We start from the raw sequence: 19,050 nt of genomic DNA on the forward strand, positions 1-19,050 counted from the left end.
TTAAAAATCCTAAAAGATGGTTCCCCTACCCACATTTTATTCCTAATACTTGGGACAGTTCTATTACTCATCTCTCCAGCTATTTTCCAGAGTGTTTCAGATTTCTTTCTCTCTGTGTGTTATTGTTATATTGAGACTTCAAAAGTTTACAGTTTTAACACTAATCAATAAAATTCTGATACGCTATTAATCTAGCTCTAATAAACACTGACTACTAATATCATAGTTAAGAGTTCAAGATCTTAAAATTCCCTTTGGTTGTCTTCTAAGAATAGACTTAAAAATGCTTCTCATTATGTTAAAACATCTATCTAGTCTATATACACCAAGACTTCTGGATAAAACAAAATAATAATATTAATGCTTTTAACCAAGCTTTTAATTTGACACACAGGCATTAGCCTACTGCCTTTTCTACAATATGTATTTTAATACAGAGTATAAATAGTAGTAAGGCTAACATATCTGAAACTTTTGCCTCTTTTTGTAAACTTAAAAAAGCTTCAGGGAATCAACTTGGTCCCACCTCTCACAGGTCAAGTGGACCCCAGCTAAGTACTGTCAACTAACAGCCTAACAGTTCCCAACTGCCTATGGGAACTCTTCTCCTTTCCTAGGTCTTGAGATTCTCCTCCACCAACTACCAGGACCATGGGCCTATCAGTTTCAAGTGTATATAAAAAAATTCTAAACTACTTAACTTCATCTCTGTCCTTAGTCTGTCTGTTCCAACATGTTTCAAATCACCTACAGATACCTCCAGGAAACACACCACCAGTCTTATCTCTTTCCTTGAAATCTGAATCCTGATCCAGCTTTATAGACTACACATCCCTTGTTTCAGATGGCCCTACAGAGCCTGGACAGTGAGAGAAACCGCCTGTTATTCCTGGACTTAGCCAACATTGCAGCTTTTTGGGTCCTGAACTATGATACCCCAATGTCAGCAGGAAGTAGTCAGATGATTACACCACCCCTTATCATTCATTTATTATCAACAAAAAGGCCAAAACATTAAATTTCTAACCTGGGACATATGGCTGAGGTGCCTATTTAACATACGCTATAAAAGAAATTACTAATGTTCTTAGTAGGCCTTATAGATTTACTGCTACTTTAATTTTGGACATTACTATAGTCATTGCTACTATAAGAACTGTTGCTGAATCTATAATCACCTTAGTACAACAGGTTCATACTACAGAGCATGCTAATAAGCTCTCAAAAAATATATCCCTGACACTTATCACACACAAAAAAAGATAAAAATTTAGAGGATAGGATAAATGCAGACAAATGGATGGAACTAGAAAATATCATCCTGAGTGAAGTAACCCAAACCCAGAAGGACAAACATAGTATACACTCACTCATACCATGGATTCTAGATATAAAGCAAAGAACAATCAGACTGCAACCCACAGAACCAGGAGGCTAATGGCAGGGAGGACCCTAGGATGACTGTGGCTTAAAATAAGTTTTGGTTTTAAATAAATAAATAAATAAATAAATAAATAAATAAATAAATAAATAAATAAACAAAAAACAAACAAACAAAGGATAAACACTTTGGAAGAAACAGTCTTATTTATGGGTAATCAAATTCAATACATTAGAGTGTTTCCTATCATTCACATATAAATGGATGTGTGTCACTCCACTTCCATACAATGTTTCTATGGTAACCTGGGCACAGGTTAGGTCCCACCTCCATGGCCTATGGAACAATTCTAAACTAGCTATGAACATACAGTCTTTGCATTAACAAATTATAGCCATTAGTTCAGCTTAATTGGAGTCCACCTTGGCTTCTGAGGTTACAAATAGATTCTTATGATCTCTCACTTTGGTCTTAGGACAGAACTTTTGCTCTATTATCAATAATTTGGGAATAATCCCGGGAGTTGTGCTTACTTTGATTCTTGTCTTTCCAGTCATCTTCCGAGGATTTAAAAATGCCCTATGTGTCACACAAGATCAACAGACTCTTTCGTTAAGAAACAAAAAAGGGGGAGATGGCACAGCCATATCTGATGGGAACACCAAAAGTCATAATGCCAGCACAGTTTCTTGACAAAGATCCAGCAAAGCTGAGCTGCATGATGGCCACGTGCCACCTTTGGTTGTAAGACAAATTGCTAAATGGTTTTATTAATTAAAACAAACAAACAAACAAACAAAAACTTGGAGCCAGATATTAGGGTGAAAACCAAGAGATCAGAGGAATAGGACAAGCCACAGCCAACCTCACCTTACCAAGCCTCAGCCTCCAGAGAGTGCCACTTCCTGTATATGTATGCCTATATCTTTTCTGTCCCTGTCATCTCACTTCCTCTCTTCACACAGTTACATCACTTCCTCTTCCTGCCGAGCTCTGTCACTTTCTGTCTGTCTGTACAGACCTCTAGACCTTTATGGTTAACTAGTGTTGGAATTTAAAGACATGTACCACCATGCTTGGCTCTGTTCCCAGTGTGGCCTTGAACTCACAGAGATCTGAACGAATCTCTGCCTCCCAAATGCTAGAATTCAAGGCATGTGCTACCATCGCCTGACCTCTATGTTTAATATAGTGGCTGGCTTTTTCCTCTGATCTCCATGCAAGCTTTATTTATTAGAGCACAAATAAAACATCACCACATCCCCTTTTTTGTCTAAAATAGAAATTTAACTAATATAAGAAAAACTATATACAATAAGTACAATAACTATGTATAATATATACAGACAATAAATACATCAACAATGTCTAATCCATTTGCATTTGACAAATTCAGCAAAAATATTCCATTATCTATCCTATATGGTGAGTCCAAAATGTACCTAATTCACTTTCTAGCTTAACTTATATTACCAACTGAAAACTCTTTTGATGTCTTTCAAATTTATACACTTTACACCTCTTAGTGAATTTCTTAACAAGGAAAACTATATAACTATCTAATATTCAACTCCCTCAGAGACCTGAGAAGGAAATAATACTGAGTAAGGAGGAAGTGCAAACAAGTGACTTTCAAAATATGTTAGCTATGACAGAAACAGCTAGCTTCCTGGACAGTCACCCAAAGTTTCTCTGAAACATTGGGGCATCCATTCTTTGGCCTATAGCCTTAGAATATCTGACAGACTCATCTGTGAAGCAGGATTTTCTAAAGAGCCTTCCTACCTCATCTTGGCAAGAATCAGCAGTCCTTTCTTTTGTATTTTGCTTGTCCATTTTGGATAGCATGCTGTCAGCAGTCAATGTGAGGGCACTTTCTTGCCTGGTGGCTAACTTTTTTTATAGCTGGAGAGTTTTCTCTCCAGGTCCCTCCAAGCCCCAGCAGTCCAACAGCCCACTTATAAAATAAACACACAGACACTTATATTATTTAAACTGTTTGTCATAATGGCTCAGGCTTCTAGCTATCTAGTTCTTACATCATAAATTAATTCATTTTTATAAATCTATACCTTGCCATGTAGCTTGTGGCTTACGGGCGTCTTCACATGCTGCTTGTCATGCGGCAGCTGGCAGTGTCTCCTTCAGCCTTCCTGTTCTCTCCATTCTTCTCTCTGTTAGTCCCACCTATACTTCCTGACTGGCCACTGGCCAATCAGTGTTTTATTTATTGACCAATCAGAGCAACACATTTGACATACAGACCATCCCACAGCACTTCCCTTTTTCTTTTTTTTTTAAAGGAAGGTTTTAACTTTTACACATCTCCAAAGCCAGCTTGGTATATTTGGGAATTTGGGCGTAGCTTCTCTTACTACTTCCTGATGTGGGGGGGGCGCTGTATCTTATGAGGACACAAAGAAAATTTTAGGATTATGGAGTAGTCTGTGAGGGTGTATCATCTGAGCCAGTTGCCTTGAAATGGTTCTGGATGTTGGATCATCTGGGCCATGGTGTCATCAGAGACCTTTCAGGTGGTCTTGGCTGGTCAAACCTGATGTATCTTAATCTGGAACAAATCCACAGCCTCTGGCTTTCTGTGGAAACAAAAGCAGAGCCTCCTTTCCAAAGCAACATATCCTTACATCCAAATTTTAAAGTCAAGGTACCTTTAAAATATACATTTTGGCATAACTCAACAGCTTTTGCAATCAAATGTTTTTCTTCAGTTACGAATATCAAAGAGAACACAATCCAGATTCTCTGGTAGCCATCTTTATGTGGCTTATTTTTTATATTACCTTGAGCCTATTGCTTTAAACTTTAAACTTCTAAGACTGAAACGTCACTGTGGCTGCTGGCTCCACCCACTTCAGCTTCCCAACATGGCAGTGGTACATTTTCCACCAGCTCTGGGCACCATCAACTCTCAGAAATAGTGGGTCTATGGTTCTATCAAAGCAGCGTGTAGCCCAGAAACCTCTCTCTTTTTTTATACTAGCAAAGGCTAAATCCAGCACATAGCAGCAGCATAATGTGCCACTAGTAGATGCCTCATTACTGCCATACTGCAGGTCAAACGCAAATGCCAATAACCTGCCAGTAGCTCAAACCCATGTTTTGCAGCGTCTAGCTGCCGTATGAGATATGAAGCAGGAACCTGGTTTTGACTCTGTTTAGAATTGGTTATTAAATATTCTCAGGTTTAAGGTGGAAACTCGAGCAATGAAAGTAAACTCCATATGGAGTATCTTCAATGCCCATTATCTTCTCTGAAGTAGATTGGTGCTGCCAGGAGCAGACATGTCTCATTGTCATAAAAAAAGAAAAAAATCTATGTTATTAAAACATCTTAAATGCCATATTATGCAGACCTCTGAAGTGATTGAAGATGACCTGTCTATCTAAAATATATTTCTGCTTGATATAGATCTCTGAAGTGTTTGAAAATGATTTGTCTATCATCTAACATATATCTCTAATTGACTCTGAAAACACCTAATATGACTACAAGTTTGATTGTAATGACTAACTACTAACTTTCATTTCTTTATATCCTAATTAGTTGGTAATAATAACTTTCAAGGACTAGCAATTTACATTACATTGTTAAATGAGCTGTATAGGTACAATACCTTGAGCAAGATTAGAAATATATGTATAGTATTTTCTAACAAAATCAATCTCAAATTTGTATATATATATATATATATAATTTGTATGCAATATACAAAAATCCAATCCAATGTAAAATATTTAAAATAGTAGTTGCCTTTTAAAAGTAGATTCAATAATCTACCTTTTTATCTGATCATATCTATATCTTCCCTTTTTTCTTTTCAAAGTAGATTCAATAATCTACAATCTACCTCTTATCTATATCCTCTTTTTTCTTTTTTTTCAAACAAGAACCTTAAATCCAATCTCCTTTGTTTAGCCCTTTTCCCAACCATTAACAATAACAACTTGTAACCAACCATCCTAAACAATGACAGTTATCTATAACCCATTGAAAGACCAGAAACTACCCAACCCACCTCTTGGGAATGTGGGTGTTGTGTTCTTAAAATTACTTTCTGTTGTCTGGGGGCAAAAGCATCTTTGGCAGTTCCTGAAAAGAAACTTTTTGGGTTAATTGTCAAGTTCTGGGAGAGTTAGCTGTATCATTTGTTGTCCAGTCTCTGCATAATACAAAAATGCAGGGCTTGTCTCAAGTCCTTGCTCGAGTAATCTGTGAGGCTGGATCATTTCAGGTAGCTGTCTCAAAATTGTCCTGAGCAGTTTGTAGTCCAAAGCTGATCTTTGGGTAGGATTTGTCATCTTAGTGGTATTATCATTGTCCTGATGGAACTGTCATTGTAGGGTCCCATCATCTTTTTGGAGATTTCACAGTAACTGTTAAGCATAGTCATGGTTCCCTGCAGAAAACTGATATAAAAGCAAACCCAAAATCATGTACAGAAAGCAAGATGAAGCCTTTTTTCTAGAATTAGTTAGTATTTTATATGACCATTAATATCATGACAAAAGTGTAAAATATATGTATATATATTAATCTTACAAATTTTGATATAAAATTCATACCTCAGTAAAAGTTCTAAAGAGTCAAAATAGAACCAAAGATTTATGAGATTAGTGGCAATAGAATAGTCCCTTAATTTTGGTTTTCTTCTGTCCCATGTTAGATGGTTCTTCTGACATGATACAGATATTTTGCATTTTCTTTTAATAAGCATGCTTGGGTTTAGAGAAGGAGAGAGCCATGCTCTGACTCCAAAGCCAGCTTTAATTTTTAATTGAATTGGGGCTACATAAAGACCATTTGCATTATGTGTCTATAGAGAACAGCAGAAACAAATATTTAGGAAGATTTATAAAATTTCATCCTGTTAGATATGTGATATACCAATAGGCCAATTTACTCTTTTTCATGGGACATTTTTTTTTCTGGATGATTTGTCCTTTTTCTTCAGATGTCTCATTTGCCCAATGTTCTTCAGATTCCTTAGCCTTCATTCTCCTGAAAGACAAAAACAAAAACTCTTCCCCAACCCTAACTTTGGGGAGGTTCCATTTTGGCAAGTTATATCTTATTAAATGAAAAGCATTTGTTAGTGGTATAATTTAGTTTAAATTAAATGGTCATGCTGGTTGATAAACCATCACCTCTTCTAATTAAGAGGTCTCCCTTGTTCAAACCGAAACTTTATCAATTTTGATGGTATCCATAGCTTTTCCTCTCCTATAGAAACAAAAGCAAAACCTTATCTCCAACATAATTCATATCCTGGTTTCCATTCTGAGGTCAGCACATTCTTAAAGTATATAGGCTGATTTAATTCTGTATTTTTTCTATTGTCCAATGACTCTCCACAGCTGTTGTTTCTTTTTCATTAGCATTGAGAAAATTCGCAGGGTTAATCCCAGCACTCGGGAGGCAGAGCCAGGTGGATCTCTGTGAGTTCAAGGCCAGCCTGGTCTACAAAGTGAGTTCTAGGAAAGGCACAAAGCTACACTGTGCCTTGTCTTGAAACCCTGTCTTAAAAAACGAGAGAGAGAGAGAGAGAGAGAGAGAGAGAGAGAGAGAGAGAGAGAACATTCAAAGTTAATAGAGCATTATGTGACCTATTTCTGGGGGTTTTGTTACCCTTTTCTGTTTATTTAGCATATCCTTTAGAGTTTGACTTGATCTTTCTATGAGTGCTTGGCCTGTAGGATTGTATGGCATACCTGTAATATGTTTTATGTTGTAATAAGCAAAAAACTGTTTCATTTTACCAGAGACATAAGCTGGATTATTGTTAGTTTTTATTGCTTTTGGGTTATTTGTTGTTAATCTCTTCCAAAAAATTACTGCAAGCTCTTTACCAAGGTTCACTCTCTGCCTAAACTTTGTCAATTTCATCATTAGTTAAAGGCACTACAATTTCTGCTGGGTCTATTCCTGCTAATTGACAAAGTCTCAATTTTCCTTTTAAAATCAGATCTTTTCCACATAAGTTTTTAATTTTTTTACTCTATTTGGTAGAAATATTCATTCCAATATAATATCTTCCCTCTGCATTAAAATTCCTGTAGGAGAATGCTTAGAGGGTAAAATAACCAAAATGTAATCAAGCTTTGGATCCACATGATCCACATGTGCATGCTGTACTTTCTTTTCTACCAAAGCCAATTTTTTTTCAGCTTCAGCTGATAATTCCCTTGGACTATTTAAATCCTTGTCACCCTCTAAGGTTTTGAACAAATTGCTCAGTTCATCTTTTTTTACCCCAACAATAGTCCATAGATGGGAAATGTCTCTGAATAATCTTTGAAAGCCATTAAAAGTCCGTAATCAATCTCTCTTAATTATATCTTTTGGGGTCTAATTTCTTGTAGACCTATTTTATATCCTAAATAATTAATAGTATATAAAACATCCTCTTTGTATCTTTTCAGGAGCAATCTGTAATCCCCAACTGTAGTTGGAGTTTTCCTGTGTCCACCTGGCTCCTGCAGCCATTCAGACCCAAGTAAACACACAGAGACTTATATTACTTATAAACTGTATGGCTGTGGCAGGCTTCTTGCTATCTAGTTCTTATATCTTAAATTAACCCATTTCTATTAATCTATAAGTTGCCATGTGGCTTGTGGCTTACCAGTACTTTACATCTTGCTTCTCATGGTGGTGGCAGCTGGCAGTGTCTCCCACCTCTGCCTTCTACTCTCAGAATACTACTCTCTGTTTATCCCACCTATTCTATACTTCCTGCCTGGCTACTGGCCAATCAGTGTTTTATTTATCAATCAATCAGAGGAATATATTCACAGCATACAGGAAGACATCCCCAGCACTCCCCCTCTTTTTTTTGAAAAAGGAAGGTTTTAACTTTGACATGGTAAAATTACATATAACAAAACAATTATCAAGCAAGAATTATAATTATGACATCTAGTCTATTTGGCAAAATTAAAGAAAATATTCTATCTATCCTATATTTGTGAGTCTAAAGTTTTATATTTTATCTTTTATCATAACTATGGAAATTATAATTATCTAGTCTTCAACTACATTAAAGACCTCAGAAGGATATAATATTACTTGAGAAATGGGAGAAGGATGCAAGCAACTTTTGGGAGTCTTGTGAGAGTAGACAGAAACAGCTGGCAGCCTGGATGGTCATCCAAAGTTTCTCTGTAAAGTTGGGGCATCTATCTTCAGCCCACAGACCTAGAGTCTCTTAGTTACTTCTCTCTGTGTCCTGTAGAATGTCTGGCAGTTTCCTCTGTGAAGCAGGAACCTGAAGGACCATTTTGCCTTGCAAAGTTCAGTGGTCACCTTCCTATGGGTCCCACATGTCCAATCAATCAAGCAGTCCAGGCAAGAACAGTTTCTTGCCCAAATGGCTGTTTTTTGCGAAGAAGAAGAAGGAGGAGGAGGAGGAGGAGGAGGAGGAGGAGGAGGAGGAGGAGAAGAAGAAGAAGAAGAAGAAGAAGAAGAAGAAGAAGAAGAAGAAGAAGAAGAAGAAGAAGAAGAAGAAGAAGAAGAAGAAAAACTCCATCTAGAGTGTCTTTAATGCCCATCCTCCTCTCTGAAGTAAATTGGTGTTGCCAGGAGCAGACATGTCTCACTGTCCAGAAAGTCTAAATTTTTAAAACATTTTAAATGTCATATTCTGTAGGTCTTTGAAGTGTTTGAAAACTACCTAATTGAATCATATCTATGTATACCTAGAAAACTTAACATGACTATAAGTTTGACTATGATAGAAGACTAATTATTAATCTGTATTTTTAATTATATATTACAATATAAATGAGTTACATAAATATAATACCTCAAGTGAGAGTAGAAATATACATACAGTATAATCATCTCTTTTATTAAATGCCAGTCTATCGTTGAGAGGTTAGACTCCATCCGCCAAGTTACTCTTTCAAGAATAACTGTTTCAGCTACTGTTCCACTGCATACCAGAAGCCTTAGCTACCTTTGAAGAAAGGGGCACTGTACCTTTTCTGGATTTCAAAGGCCACTTCAGCAATGGTGCCATATTGTCCTGGCCTCAGAGGATGCCTATTGTTAAAGCCAAAACCACACTTGTCTTGGCAAGAATTGGTGGTCCTTTGTTTCATGTCCTGTCTGTCTATTTTGTCCTGTTTGTCAGCAGTTGATTCGAGGACACTTTGTTGTCCAGTGGCTAAATTTTGCCACAATGAAAGTTAACTCCATTTGCAGTTTTCTTCAATGCCCATATCTTCTCTGAAGTAGATTGGTGCTGCCAGGACCCCACATGTCTCATAGTTATAAAAAAGAAAAAAATCTAAGTTATTAAAGTATTTTAAATGCCATATTCTGTAGCTCTCTGAAAGAGTTGAAGATGACCTATCTAAAATGTATCTGCTTGAACTTGAAAACATACCTAATATGACTACAACTTCAATTGTAATGTCTAACTACTAACTTTCATTTCTTTATATCCTAACAGTTGGTGATAATAACATTCAAGGATTAGCAAATTGCATTACATTGGTAAATGAACTGTATAAGTACAATGTCTTGAACAAGATTAGAAATATACGTATAGCATTTTCTAAAAATCTCAATCTCAATCTATATAATTCGTATACAATATACAAAAATCCAATCCAGTGCCTGGCTAGCTCAATTAGTAGAGCATGAGACTTTTAATCTCAGGGTCATAGGTTTAAGCCCCACATTGGGCGCCATTTGTAGCCAAAGTTTTCCTGTGTCCACCTGGCTCCTGCAGCCACTCAGACCCAAGTAAACACACGGAGATTTATATTACTTATAAACTGTATGGCTGTGGCAGGCTTCTTGCTATCTAGTTTTTATATCTTAAATTAACCCATTTCTATTAATCTATAAATTGCCACATGGCTTTGGCTTACCAGTGCTTTACATCTTGCTTCTCATGGCAGCAGCAGCTGGCAGTGTCTCCTGCCTCCGCCTTCCACTCCCAGAATTCTCCTCTCTGCTTATCCCACCTATACTATACTTCCTGCCTGGCTACTTACCAATCAGCAATTTATTTTTCAGTCAATTAGAGAAACACATTCACAGCATATAGAAAGACATCCCCAGCACCCAACAAGGCAAAATTTTCTTTTCTTCTTCAAACATTCTCTCTAAGGTATCTGCATTTGAATCAGCTAGTAAAATATCATCCAAGTAATGATAAATTATAGATTTAGTAAGTTGTTTATGTATTACTTCCAGCAGCTGTCATACAAAATATTGGTACAGGGTTTGGCTATTTAACATTCCCTGTAGGAGAACCTTCCATTAATATCTGTTGACTGGCTGGGAATTATTATAAGTAGGTACCATGAAGGCAAAATTTTCTCTGCCTTTTTCTTGTAAGAGTATTGAGAAGAAACAGTTTTTTAAATCAATAACTATAAGAGGCCATCCTTTAAGTAACAGAGTGGGCAAAGGAATTCCAGATTGTAGAGAGCCATTGACTGAATTACCTTGTTAATTGCTCTTAAACCTGTTACCACTTTCCACTTACCAGATTTCTTTTTAATAACAAATACAGGAGAATTCCAAGGATTGGTTGATTCTTCAATATGCTGAGCATTTAACTGCTATTGTACCAACTGTTCAAAGGCCTAATAGTTTCTCTATTGTTAAAGGCAATTGATGAACCCATTTAGGCTTGTCTGTTAACCATTTTAAAGGTAGAGCTATTGGTGTCTTTGAAAGTTCAGCAGCTCTTGTGCCTTGTCCTTTTATAATCTGGATCATTGGTGACTGTTCTTTATAATTCTTCCTAATATTTCTCTCAGAAACACGTGCTTGTTTATGAGGTTGGAGGAATGTTAATCTGGGTATTCCATTGTAATAAATCACGGCCCTATAGATTTATAGCTACAGTAGCCACATATGGCTTTAGTTTTCCTCTCTGTCCTTCTGGCCCTATACATTCGACCCATCTTGAACTCTGTTTCACTTGAGATAATGTTCCAATCCCTAACAGCTGAACATTTACCTCCTGAAGAGGTCAATTTGGATGCCAATTCTGGTGCAATTATTGTTACATCCACACCCATGTCTACAAGACCTTTAACGAAAATGTCATTTATTTGTATTTTTAATTTTGGTCTTTGTTCATTTACAGAAGTTTGCCCAAAAAAATGCTTTATGGTTTCTCCTGAATTTTTTGTTCTCTCTGATAAAGCTGTTCTATCACTCTGAGAAGTATGTTTTTGGTTTTTTGTTTGTTTATTTGTTTTTTGGTTTTTTTTTTTTTACAACAGGCATTTGGTTATTTAATTGCTCTGAGAAGGGGTTTCTTTTATGATGGCAGGAAAGGACTAAACTGAATTTGCCATGGGGGCCTGTGAGAGGCTCCTCAGGGAGTTTCCTGATGGTAAAGGCAAAGGATTGCCTTCTCTGTCTCTTGTTGCTCTACATTTATTAGTCCAATGTTTGCCTTTACCACATTTTCTGCATAATCCAGAAGGGAGGGGCATTTTGTTGCCATTGTTCCTTGAAAAAACATTGTTTCTAGAAATGTTCTGTTTACCGTCCCTTTTTAGGTGACCTTGTTTACCACAATTAAAGCATCTGACATTGTTATTTTTTTCTGACCTCTGAAAATCACCTCTCCTATCCAATTATCATCATGGTCTTGAGATTCAATATTAATTGTATCAGATCCATTCCTCCAAGGGTGCTATCTTGCCTTTGATGGCCTAATTACCATTTTGCATTGTGCATTAGCATTTTCAAAAGCCAGAGATTCAATTATTATCTGTCTAGCCTCTGAATTTGGTATCATTCTAGTTACTGCAGAAGTCAGCCTTTGTAAAAGATCCATGAAGGTTTCTTTTGGGCCCTGCATAACTTTTGTAAATGACTCAATTTTCTTTCCTAATTCCTCAATTCTGTCCCAAGTATTTAAGGCTGCCATGTGGCATATAATTAGGGTGTGGTCATCATATATTGATTGTCTTTGTACATCAGCATAATCGCCTTCTCCAAGAAGTTGATATTGGGAAATTTCTATAACTCTAGCCCTAAATTATTGTTCTATAGTCTTAGCCTACTCTTTACACCAGGTTTTCAATTGTAACTGGGTTCCTGTGGTGATATTGTGTTCCCCAAAATTTTGTGCACCCTAATAAACTTATCTGGGGTCAAAGAACAGAACAGCCACTAATTTTAGAGCCCAGAAAATGGTGACACACATGCCTTTAATCCTAGCATTCCAGAGGCAGAAATCCATTCAGATCTCTGTGAGTTTAAAGCCACACTGGAAACAGCCAGGCATGGTGACTCATGCCTTTAATCCCAGGAAGTGAGCCTTTAATCCTAGGAAGTGATGGCAGAAAGCAGAAAGGTATATAAGGTGTGAGGACCAGGAACTAGGCTGGTTAAGCTTTCAGGCTTTCGAGAAGCAGTTCAGCTGAGATCCATTCGGATGAGGACACAGAGGCTTCCAGTCTGAGGAAACAGGATCACCTGAGGAATTGGTGAGGTGAGGAAGCTGTGGCTTGTTCTGCTTCTCTGATCTTCCAGTGTTCACCCCAACACCTGGCTTCAGGTTTGTTTTCATTAATAAGACCTTTTAAGAGTCATGCTACAGATTCCAGCCTCTAAAACAGTTGTAACCAAATCTTTTAAGTCTTTAGGGGTATTCTATTACAAGTTGACCATGAGTTTAACATCTGCTTTACAAACAGAGGATGTATACCATATAAGACTATTGCTTCCTTGAATCTCCTTGAATCTCCTTAAATCTAACATTTACACAGGAGTCCAATCAGCTCATACAAAGCCTTGAGCATATGGCAGTTCCTGTAAGGTTACTGGATAGATTAAGGTTGGCTGTTTGAAAACCTTAGGCTGTTTCTCTGTAGCCATATTATGCAATGCTGAGATTGGTTCACCTTTAAATTCTTCTGTCTGGTTCTGAATATTTCTATTATCTGTTTTAACAAGTTTTTCTAAAACTTTTATCTTGGCACTCATATTAACCAACCTTTTTAATGATAAAACAAAAATGATCAAACTAATATTCATAATTGACATTGTGTAAATCCCATCAACATTAATTATCCTCTCATTTAATTGTTCCATTTTCAGACCACCTAATGTATTATCAAACAGAGAACAAATTTTCTCCATTGTAAAATTGTTTTCCATTTTTTAATGTGGGAAAAATTCTCTTTTAACTAATTTCTCCCTTTAAGATATCTTAATTGACTTACCAACTCTGCCAACTGCATAGAATAGTAGAAGCCCAAGGGAGTTAGTTTCAAGGCAGCTACCTAGTGTGGTAGCAGTCTGAGATGGGGATCCAGAGAAAGCCCCCAACCTACCAGGAGAGAAGCCAAAGATATTCCAACCCATGTGAGGTGGAGACTCCAGCCATGTGCAGCTTGGGCCTGAGCCCCAGGCAAGCAGCTTTTTCATGAATTCATGCCACAAATGTTGGGTCACCAGATGTAACACAAATTGCTAAATGGTCTTATTAATAAAAAAACAACCCAGAGTCAGATATTGGGGTGAAAACTGAGAGATGAGAAGAATAGAACAAGCCAAGCCACAAGTCTGTGTGTGTGTATGTGTGTATGTGTGTGTGTGTGTGTGTGTGTGTATGTGTGTGTGTGGTTTTTTTTTTCAAGATAGTGTTTCTCTGTGTAGCTTTAGTGCCTTTTCTGGAACTCACTCTGTAGCCCAGGCTGGCCTTAAACTCACAGAAATCTGCCTACCTCTGCTTCCCGAGTGCTAGGATTAAAGGCATGTACCACCACTGCCTGGTCACAAGTTCTTACCTCTAGGAAATCCTCAGCCCAAGAGAGAGCTACTTGCTGTACACTCATGTCTATATACCTTTCTATGCCCTACCATCTTACTTCCTCTCTCTGCCCAGCTACATCAGATCCTCTTTCTACCAAGCTCTACTGCTTCCTGTCTGTCTGTACAGACCTCTAGACCTCTGTGGTTAGTGCTGGAATTAAAAGCATGTGCCACCAAGCCTGGCTCTGTTCCCAGTGTGGCTTTGAACTCACAGAGTTCCTGATTAATCTCTGCCTCGCAAATGCTAGGATTAAAGGCATGTGCTACCACTGCCTGACCTCTATATTTAATACAGTGGCTGGCTTTTTCCTCAGATCCCCAGGCAAACTTTATTTGTTAAAGCACAAACAAAATATCACCACACATCTACCCATACTATTCTCTAACAGGCACTGTTAGCATTCTACTTACCTTTGGGGTATTTGGGATAGAGTTCTCCCTTATCTAAATTCTACTTTGTGACTTAATTTCTCCAAAGAATGGGTTAATTCTTATAACATCAATCCTATTATGATCAGTTCTACTCTTCTACATCACAGTTTAGCAATGGAGTGTTACTCTATGCAGGAGATACAGTTTACAAGCTCCACAAAATTAAATCTGGATAGATCCTAAACCTAAATGTTAAAACTGCAGAAGTTCTAGAAGATACTAGAAAGACCAAAGGTCTCTCAGTTTGGCAAATTGTCTTTATGCCTTCCATAGAGAGAATACAAGTACTACAGGCACCAGCATTTCACAGTGATGTCAACAACAAGGATATTTCTAAGGATAGTCCTGCTCCCAGTGCTCTGTGCAGATGCAGACAGCAGAGTGAGGTTATTCAGAGGCTGCCTCCATGGCCCAAGGAGTTGCAAGCACCACGAAGGACCACACAGAACCAGCAGGAACATGATAAACTCTGTGTCTAGCCACTGGCTCCCACCCAACCAGGGTAGGACCCAACACACCAGCTCCTGTGGCTCAGCTGGCTGTTCCACCTAGTCTGGGGACAACTCACCATGATCTGCCACTCCTCCTCACATGGGGACAGTGGTCCCTTGCTCACCAAGGCCAGCCACTCCTCCCTGTCTGTGGAGAGCAGGCTTTTACTCACTATGATGCAGCTGCCAAGGCATAACACACAGGACAACTTCTGATTTCTGAAGGAGACAAGTTGAGCCAGAAGTCTGGTTCCCAGAAGTATACTCTTATCTGACTGGTGGGTCCACTGGAGACTCTGATTGGATAGTGAGGCCTCAGTGACAGGACTGGTGAACTGAAGGCACAAAGCACAGTAGTTCCCAGTCCTGGCTTCCAATCTAAGGACAGACCTATCCCAGGTTGGCTGGAGATTTGTGCCAAATTCAACAGCAAGTCTCTTGTTAATGTGAACCAATGGGTTCAGTTTTGAAAGGAAGTATACAAATTCAGAAGGAAGCTAATTAGACAATTTTACACAAGAGAAACACTGGGCAATTCAAGGACATTATAAACAAAGTCCACAGTGGCCTTGGGACTGAAAGCCACAGCCCCATGTATAGAAAGAGGTGGGTTCTCAGGATCTGAAGCTACCCCTCCCCCAAAGTCCCTGGTCCAAGACCTTTACCAGCTCCACCAAGCAACTTCCTGGTTTTAGAGAATGAGTTCTGTTTCTTTCTCAATACACCAAAGCCTTAGAAAAACCTTCCAAGGCCTATGCAGGTTGTCAAACTTAAGGGTACCTAGTTTTCAGTGTCTTTTAGAAGTTCTGCACTTCAAATTTGACATTTAGATGTAAGATTCATTTGGAATTAATTTTGTGGAGGTTGTAAATGGCATCCCATATACTGGGTACCAACTCCACTACTATGCTGTGATGTAAGAGTAGAACTGGTGATATAAAGGATTTACCAATGATTAGGAGATAGTCACACAAAGCAGAATTTAGTTAAGTTGGGGCTGCCTCTAAAATAACCCAAAGATAAGTAGTGTGTTAACCAGGGCTATTAGAGATTAGGATGCTAAGATGTAAATATTAATTTACCTTCTATGCATACTGTTATCGGTCACATGTCTGTAATACAAAGGGGTAATGGGATGCTCATCCATGGAGAAGATAGAAAGACCCTCTGTATAAAGATCTGTTTATAGTAAGCTAGGGCATCATAGTTTTAAGAGGGATTTTTAGTTGTATTGTACTGGAGGCTGTACACATCAATTCAATGATGTTTTATTATGTATTTGCTGTTTCTTTGTATTACCAACATACATCCATTAAAAACCAAAAGCATGGTTATAATAGTGATGTCATGTATTATATGAAGACTGTCTTGTGTTTTCTCTTAAGTTTTAGTTTAACAGATTGTACCTAGGAAATAGTTATTTATTTCATTACCTTATACACAGTTTCTATTCAGCTGTCTTTTATTTAAATCTTGTTGCTCAGCACTATCTTAAGACAAATAATTGGCATCTTCCTATGATCAACTGTGCCTGCTTACAATGGATGGCCACCACCAGGTTTGCTGACTGTTGATATTCCATTATAGAAGGAAGTTTCCCCTCCTTTTGAGTTCACAGCCTCTTTCCCAACCAACTGTATATAATTCAGTTCTAATGATATGTGACCTTGTGGTTTAGGGGACTCTGAGGGTCATTTTTATTCGAACCACTACAGTATCCAAACTCCTGCATCTCTTCAACCATGTTCAGTAAGTAAGCTCAATGAACTCATTTCATCCCCAGGGTAGATTTGGGTGAAATTATATTTGCATTGTCATTTGGACTTATGGGGATGGGATAGACATTGCCTTGTCCCCCTCTAATGGGGAGAAAATTCTCACAACAGACTGTACATATATTTGTTAATTCTCATGGAATTAGAAAAAGGAACTGGTACACAAAAAAACCTGTTAGAAGAATATAAACATGGAAATGGTTCTAGGAAAGAACTTAGATGTATGAAAATGATAATGACTGGATGGCTCCAGAATAAAGAAGACTGGAAAGTTTTTGCAAGTTATGAAGGTCTGAGTTAGTTATTTCAGGTACATAAAGGATGAGATTTAGAGATCATATATTATATTTAAGTTGGCAAGGTCAGATAACAACTATTTCAAAAACTGGCTAAAATGTATGTCAAACCAAAGTTTATTGAGTTATGTTTGGCTATTAAAATAGTATACAGTAGTTAAAAGTACCAAACTGGTGTAAAACTGATCTTCTGGGTATTTAATAATCATACTTGTAAGCTAGTCTAATGTGGTTAGAGGGAATAAAAGGGAGAATATTTCTACCCTTTCCCTATAGGGTCAATGAGGTCCCTGGGGACTAAGGCCATTGATCACTTGTTTTGTTCATGGAGGCCATGGAGAGATCACTCAATGAATTTGAAATATTGTCTAGTCTAAAAAGGAGGGTCAATGAGGGAAAGATTTCCTCAAGGCTTCAAAGGAAGCCACAGCACTTAAGGTAATCAAAGCCTTTGACTTATCCTCACATAGATGGACAACTGGTAAAGGAAAGGCTAGAAGAGTCTGAGAGTCCTCTCAAACCCAAGTGACTTTTAATGACTAGTTGCTCAACTGGCCTTGACAGCACAGAAAGAAATATTAATTTTGGCCACCTGCATAGTCTTCAAGCACTCAACAGGAAGTTTAGCCAAAGACTAAGAAAATTGGTAACAACCCAATTAATTACACTCCACAGACATTTAATGTAAGTCTTCATGAGATATTATTTAGACAACCAATCTCACTGATACTTTCTTCTTCACAAAATGACGTTGCCCAGATGTGAGACATCAGATCTTAGCTCATTGAACACCTTCCCATAGCCAAGGAAGACAAGTCCATGATTGTTTTAACTCCCAAATTAAATGATGCTAAAAACCTCTTCTCCCCCTATCCAGAAGCCACAATGGGAAGGGCATCATGCTGACTTTTAGCTGATTAAACCAGCTATGACAGGGTGTGAAAACTCATTGTGGGCTCATCACTCTGGAGACCAATTGTAGAGGTAAAAGGGAAACATCTAACAGATGAGGGCTATTGTGAGCCTGTTTTTTTTTTTTTTTTTTTTTTTTTTTTTGCCTTCTTGCTGAGCAGTCAAGGTCCAGACTAGACTGACTAACATACTTGGATTGGGAGGCTGGAAATAGATGGTAGAAATAATGTAATTATAATCCCCAAAATTATGTTAAGAAATTGAAACAGGATCCGGCCCAGAGCTCCCATCTGGACCAGAGGTGAGTGACTGGGTTCATACCCAGGGAGGCCTGCCCCTAGGTCCCATCCCTGGGCCCCAGCCATTCCTGGGGAAGACCCACCCAACTCAGCCCCAGTTGCTGGCCAGCTGGCAGGGCTCCTGCAGGAAGGTTCCCCTTCTCCAAGACCCCCCCCCCAGCAGACCTTGCAATCTATACACCCTGCTCCCACACCCATCCCCTGAGACTCCCACCACTTCCTGAGATTTAGAGAACAGCCCCCAGCTCCCATCCAGCTCAGAGAGCTCTCATCTGGCCCAGAGAGCTCCCATCCAGTCCAGAGAGCTCCCATCTGGCCCAGAGAAAGAGAAAGCTCTCATTTGACTAAGAGCCATCATTGGACCAAACGTAAACTCAGGAGATAGGGAATCTGCCAGCCCTGATTAGACCAAGAATGGCTTTCTGAGAAGTAAAATCTGCCACCTCTCATTGGACCAAGAGAGGTTTCCTGAAATGCCAAATCTGTCAGCTCTGACTGGACCAAGATCCCTGATAAGACCAAGAATGAACCTGTGAGTCACAGAATCAACTAGCTTGGGTTGACCCAAGAGCAGCTTGCTGAGACACAGAAGCTGCCTGCTCCAATCAGACCAAGAGCTGAGATTAGACCCAGAAGGGCCCCCTGAG

The 19,050-nt window shown here is 38.4% G+C and overlaps 1 protein-coding gene across 1 annotated transcript in view; it reads right to left on the minus strand.

Moving 5' to 3' along the window:
* Window positions 1-9,248: 9,248 nt before the first annotated feature.
* LOC143272579 (uncharacterized) overlaps window positions 9,249-19,050 on the minus strand; it is a 43,911-nt gene continuing 34,109 nt past the window's right edge. Inside the window, exon 10 of the mRNA XM_076568388.1 lies at window positions 9,249-9,664. The gene's annotated coding sequence lies outside the window, so the exon portion shown is untranslated. The remainder of the gene's footprint in view (window positions 9,665-19,050) is intronic.

Source organism: Peromyscus maniculatus, chromosome 3, assembly GCF_049852395.1.
Source record: "Peromyscus maniculatus bairdii isolate BWxNUB_F1_BW_parent chromosome 3, HU_Pman_BW_mat_3.1, whole genome shotgun sequence".
NCBI lineage: Eukaryota > Metazoa > Chordata > Mammalia > Rodentia > Cricetidae > Peromyscus > Peromyscus maniculatus.